The sequence below is a fragment of the Rhipicephalus sanguineus genome, chromosome 4, assembly GCF_013339695.2.
Source record: "Rhipicephalus sanguineus isolate Rsan-2018 chromosome 4, BIME_Rsan_1.4, whole genome shotgun sequence".
NCBI classification, from domain to species: Eukaryota; Metazoa; Arthropoda; class Arachnida; order Ixodida; family Ixodidae; genus Rhipicephalus; species Rhipicephalus sanguineus.
In genome coordinates this window covers 64,282,525-64,289,345 of record NC_051179.1, presented here as the reverse complement: position 1 = coordinate 64,289,345, position 6,821 = coordinate 64,282,525, and positions in this window count along the sequence as shown.

Genomic DNA, 6,821 nt, shown 5'->3' with positions numbered 1-6,821 from the left:
TGGAGACTGGTGCACTCGCGTCCGGTTCTCTAACTTGATATCATACCAAGACTGGTATAGCGTGACGTGACTGTATGACGTACATAAATGACAGCTGGTAACATGGAAACAATGAATGACATGCGTGTAATGTACAGCATGGGTTACATGCCACGCTCATGGTGCGCTGGCGGGCATTTCGCAAGCTTGACATGCCGATTTTCTTTTCTTTCTTTTTTTTTCTTGCTTTTCATAGCACTTTTCAAGCGACGCAATGTGCAGAGGGTCATCTACAGGTGCGTAAGCGACGATAAGGGCTCGCAAAGAGAGAGAACATCAGTATTACTTACCATTTTTGTTCCTGACTGTGCCGAGCACGCAGGGCGCCCATCATCTGCTTGGTAATGCACAGCGGCACGCTCGCTTGAGTCGTCGGGCCGTCGCGATTATCGCACTCGCAGCGCAGCATGTCGCACTGTCGTCAAACCACGCATATCACATCCAGCGGCGAGAACACAGTGAGGCTGCAGGCACAAAACGCGCGCACACGACCGACACAGCTGATCACTTGAGAAGTGGCGTTCACAAGGCCTAGCCGGCGTAGCCGGCGTAGCTACGACGATCGCGCCGCCGCGGGAACGACTCCCTCCTCACGTTTCTTTCTTTTTTTTCTGTTTTTTTTTTCTTCGCGCGCGCATGCGGCGCGAAGCTTTGTCCCATTTCACTTCGGTAGCGCCTCGTCTGGCTTGCTTTTGACCTGGCGGGGGCGGGCCGCAGTAGGCTGCAGAGGCCAAAGGGCTCCTTCGCTATGGTGGCTAGCCACCATACCATCGCTTCCTCTCCAGCCGTTCGGAGGGTCTCTATATCTCTTTCTCTGGGCTATCTGTGCAAGGGATATTTAGTGCGCTGAAGCATGCCGCCTCTTTCTTTTACTTCTTTCCCCCGCACAGCTGCATGCATGCCGGCCAGCACTGAAGGCATTACGGAAAGCTTCGGAAAAAATAAGAGAAAACATGCCAGAGGAAATGTGATGGGAGTTTTTTGTTCCTCTAACTCCATTCGACGAATGGAGTCAGATAGTAAATTTACCTCCTTTCTTCCACATAATTTCTTAACGAAGTAAAACTGAGGACGCAGTACTTTATTACACCCACCTCATTACACCCTAAGGTAGTACTGTCCAGATGAAGGTAGTATTAAGGAGGATTGTAGCCCTTAAAACGCCCAATTCGGCTAGTTTGCGTTTGCAGTGTAGTAATAGTAGTAGTAATAGCAGTAGTAGTAGTATAGGAATAGTAGTAGTAGTAATAGTAGCAGTAAGAGCAGGAGTAGCCGCAGATGCAGATGTTTTAGAAGTAATAATCAAGGGCGCAGCTAGAACGTGGCGCACTAGACACATGCATCCCCCCCCCCCCTTCCCGCCTTATCGAAGCCCCTGTACAGCCCCCCTGAGCAGTCGACGGTGCGCACTCCATCCCTCGCCTCCCTCTCAAGTAAAAATTAAAGGTTCCTGGCGCACGCAGTGAGGTTAATTCGTAGGTTCTGAAATGACCAGTCGACACTCACGGCGGCCGTGCTGTTTGGGTGGTACAGGTGGTCAACGCACATCTGATCTAGGTCAAACTTCCTCTCCGGCATGTAGACACGTGTGCACAGCGACGCAGAGATGGTTAGCGTAGTACTCGTCACCCAAGCGCCCTGCTGAGACATCTTGTTCATAATTTTTTCCTGTGTGTGAGAACAAATTAACTTTACACACACACACACACACACACACACACACACACACACACACACACACACACACACACACACACACACACACACACACACACACACACACATATATATATATATATATATATATATATATATATATATATATATATATATATATAGTTGCAGCAAGGAAGTCACGTTGGCCCCGGTAGAACAAGGAACAAGAGAGGGTACGACGCACGTTGATTTTTTGCGGTATCTTTACTGACGTTTCGGCTGGTGGACCAGACTTTGTCAAAGTTTGCAAAGGCTGGTCCACCAGCCGAAACGTCAGCAAATATAACCGAAAAAATCAACGTGGGTCGCACTCTCTCTGTGTGTGTATATATATATATATATATATATATATATATAGATAGATAGATAAGGTAGTACAGAAAAACATTGCGAGTAGGCAGGAAAAGTATATATCAATAAGGATACTTCGTTTGATACATCAGGTGCAACACGGTGGAGGCTAGCCAGACTTGTTTCAGTAGACGCGTTCGCACCAGTAAACAGTCCTAAGATTTTTACCACCCGTAATATGATTTCTCTTCGTTTTTATGCCGAGTAATAAATGAAGACGCTTTGTGTGTCTCAGATATAAACAAACCGCATTATACGGTTGTCAACAAGTTGTTTTGGACCGCTTAGCGTTTCTTTGTTTTCTCTTTTTGATGTTTCTCTTGCAGCCCGTCGCGACGCAGGGCTCGTGCTCGGCTCGCACGAGCGTTTACAACGACGAAAGTCGCGGGCGAGACGAGCGTACTCACACATCTTGCGGGCCTAACTTCTTGCATAGCTTCCGCAGCGTTGGGCCTGATGTATGAAACGGAGTATAGCACCCTAGACACTCTGCAACAACCACCGTTCAACACGACTGACAATTTAGGCTCCTTTAGCTGAGCGTCGCTTACGCTCAGCCGCTCGCAGATGTAGCGTCCCGAGAGACTGCAGGGAACTGCATTGATTTCGTGTTTTTTACGAGCGCGTCTTGCCGAGACGCGGTCAGCCTGGCTGCAAAACAATGGCGAAACCAAGTGGACGCACCTTCACGCTCCGGTCAATTGGCTTCACGAGCGGAGCGAGAGATGCGTTCTACGTTCCGCCGGTTACACGATCGTTCTGGGCACGCGCACTGCAGTTCTTTCAACGTGTTTGTGTGTTGAGTCACGCGCACTACCACGGCCGCTACATAGAAAAAAACAGGTGCGGCCTGCTGCGTGGCGCCGAAACGGCGTCCGGGGCCTAGTTCTCCTTGCGCCCGCTCTGGCGCCACCACACCGGTCCAGCTGTTCACGGAGAAGCGCTTCGACAGCCGCGTTTGTACGGGCGACACTTACTCCAATCAGGCCGTAGATTACGCGTTTTATAGCTTCACATTACAGGTTGAATATTGAAGTCGTTATTAGAAATGCCAAGAGATGCGCAAGATCTAATGTGGTTTGGCAGGCCTTATCTACAGGAAAGCTACGTTCTGTGCTTGGTTCTGAGGCCGACTGGAACGAACGCTTCGATCTCGTCTTTTCACAGGGTGCGAGGAACTTTTGATCTGAGGGCTTTCTCCTGAGCTTTCACAATCACCTGCCCCAACTAGTGCGTCATCACTGCATTCATTCGCCGGCGTTTCCTGGGCTGCGCGTTCTTTTTTTTTTTTTTTTTTTGCATGTAGTGCGGATAACCGGGAAACACAGTTGGGACCGCAGTCGGAAGCAAAATGCTAATCTTCGTGTTCTTTTTATAGTCATCCTCAGTGAAATGTAATGCACATACCAGCGACCTGTCGCTTGGCTCCCACTTACTTGCTTTCCCTGATGGCCCTTGCCGAGAAATATTCTTCAGCCACGCTTCGCGACGCTGCAGAGCGCTAGGGAATTTGTGGTACTTCATAGTAGCGTCTCTTCTCGCGTTTGAATTGCACAGCGGCACACAACAGCTTCGCGGCATCTCACCGCTGGAAAAAACCGTCCGCCACAGACGCGCACACCAAATAAACGCACTCAGGCGCAAGAAACACGAGGAAAGCTACTCACACACACGATCACACAAAAAAGCACACGAACGACGCATAAATTCCGAGCCGACCACATTGTAGCACCACGGCCGCTGCATAATGGTAGCACGAACTGGCCTCTGCTTTGCGGACCGCGCTAGTGGCGTCCTCACCAAAAACTGCGGCCGCAACTGCGAACTCGACCGGGACGCGCTTGCCCATTGACGGCCACGCGACGCAGCACGCCGCACCTGTTTTAGGGGCGAAGCTCCTTAAGGCGGCACCCGTTCGTCCCTCGTAGTCGTCGTAGTAGTCCGTAACAAGTCTTACGCTTTGACCTCGAAGGTGGTGCCGGTGGGAGATTTCTCCTGTGCGTTGTTGAACAATAAAAAATTCGCAGCGTGCGCGTTAACTAAAAGCCGAATTCTTCTGTCTCTCATTCCCCATTAGCAGCCATTGGCATGTTCCAGTAGGAAACGTTAGTAGAAGTTGAAGTGTAAGTGTTAGCTAAAAGCCGACTTCTTCCGTCTCTCATTCCCATTAGCAGCCATTGTTTACCTCCAAGGTAGTGCCTGGTGAGATTTCTCCTGTGCGTGATTAAACAATAAAAATTTTGTTCAAAACGCCGTTGATTGATGAAATAAACCAACGAAAGACGCCAGATGTTTTGTAAAAGCAGAACGAAAGAACGCCAGATGTTTTTCTTAAAGTGTAGTAGTAGTAGTTGTATGTAGCCACCTCGCCCGATCGTCAACGGGCGAGGTGGACCGGCAACGGCGCGAGGACCCTGCCGTACGAGAGTTAAATCACACTAAGAGACATACTTTGCGGGCGATACACTCTAGTGAGCTTTCAACTTTTCGTCTTAATGTACATGATAAAGAAATTATTTCTACGAAAAACGCTAGGCACACCTTGAGCAATATATTTGGTTTTAGGACGCTAAATGGATCCATGAGGCGATGCGAAGCCGGAGCACTTGCACGATCGCGTTCCGTTGGCTTTCGTTGGGCATGCTACCGACCTCGCGTCGTGGAACGCGCGTCCTGTCTTCCCTCTAGCTTTGCCTTTAATTCGCACAGGGCGAGCGGGGAATGCGGTCGCTCTTGGCGCTCTTTCGCTCGGGAGCGGACTTCTTCCTTGCATTTCACCGATCACAAGTGATAATGAAGGGACCACGTAAACCAACAGTACAATAAAAGTTTGATGTTTAATATATACACGATGTTTCACACTCTCTATATTATGTACTGGGCACATTTCACGGAAGAGTTTCACGGTTTACAGATGATTCCCTCCGTAGCTTCGCCCCACTCATCATCATTCACCCCGTGGATATGCTGTGATTTTTTTTTTATGTAGCGGCCGTGGCACTACAGTTCCTTGTACTCGTTCGCGTGCATTCACCGGTCTGACCGGAGCGGATCGTCATTGCCCAGCTAAAAGTGCCTAATTTCGGCCACGTTCACGCCGCAACAGTGAAATTTTACTCTCGCTATATTGGTTGTAATTAGCTAGCCGTATTGTTACGCAGCAATGCTATTCCACGTAACTATGTTATTGAAGCAATCTCAGCGAAGCAACATGGCTACTATCTCTATTTTGAATCGGAGCATTTTTACGAGGCTTTATTGAATTTAGACAAAGCTGTGGCTGGGGAGACTACTGCATTCCAGTGCCCTTAAAATATACTAAAGTCCTTTTTCCGACAACAACGCTAAAATTCTTTTTCGAACATCAGCGGAATCATTTCGATAAAGCATGCAGTTTTCGAAATGACAAAAATTCAAGTCTATAAACTCTATAGGTTACGGAACTTTGATAAAGCGCCTGGATTTTTTGCGTAAATTTTCGAATAGGAGTAATGCTTCAAACGTCTCTAGCGCTGACTTTGCGTTCTATCGGTTGTTTCGCAGTTAAGATTCTGACTTTCCTTTACAAGTATGGCCGCTGTTTTAAGTGCTAAGTAACTCTTAAGTACACTGTAAATTTTTTATACGATTTAATAAAGCGAAAACGGAAAAGCAATGGTTATTAGCACTTGAATACATCGGCTGCTCGCTGTTTACAGCGACACTAAGCACCATTGTTTCTCGTTTCTTTATTTTAATGAACGCAGTCGCAGAGAAAGAATTAACAACCTAAAAATACTCCTGAGAATTGCATGAAGTGAAACGGCAGAGCCATATTTTAAAGAATTCGTGAATCTCGTAAAAGTACCATATTCGCTCCGCTGACTGTGGAGGCATGCTGGTTCGTTCAATGCCGTCTGTAAAGTGTCGCTTCACATAAGCGACATATGGAAGAAACATAATTCAAGAGATCTTGATATACCCTCCTAAGTCCCGGGTTGAATTTAGGTGCATGAATTTTTTCAGACAGTTCAGTATAGCTCGAATAGACCACGTAGGCAAAACGTGTTAAAGCTTAGCTTAGTAAAAGTTGGGGTTTGTATGTGGTGTAATGTCGAATATATTTGACATCAAGACTTAACTTGGTCCTCATGTCCAATATATTAGACGTCAGGACCAAATAACACGGCGAAAATAACGTCGGAACGAGCCTCAGGTACCTAAAAATGATAAGCAAGCAAAAAAACTTCAGAAATGCAAGCCAAAGATATTTGAAATAAACGTAATTTGACGAATGCGGCCGTAGACCACGTCACTGCTGACCGCTGCCATTTTGGACTAGTATTCCAGGCGCGCCGCTTCATTGATTTTGCCCACACTTGACAGAGGGCGCTAATAGACGTTGAAGAAAACTAAAAAAAAAGTTTTCAACGGCAAATAGTGGGTGCTGGGGTTGGAGCAGACGACAAGGAGTTGTCCAATATATTGCGCAATTCTCCATAGCCGGGACTCGGGAGGATATAGCAATGAAACTTTTAACGCGCCTACAGGGTTGAGAGACTAGAAAATTCAACTATGCCTGTATAGTTAGGTTTAACGGCAAAACGAAGGCGCCGCAGTGTCTCACCATGCCCAATATGTTTCCAGGTCTATTGACTGCGTGAGGTGCGCCTCCTGTGATCGTGCACGGTAGTTTCGCCTCGAATTCGTCAAACGTCAAGTGCGTCAATATGATG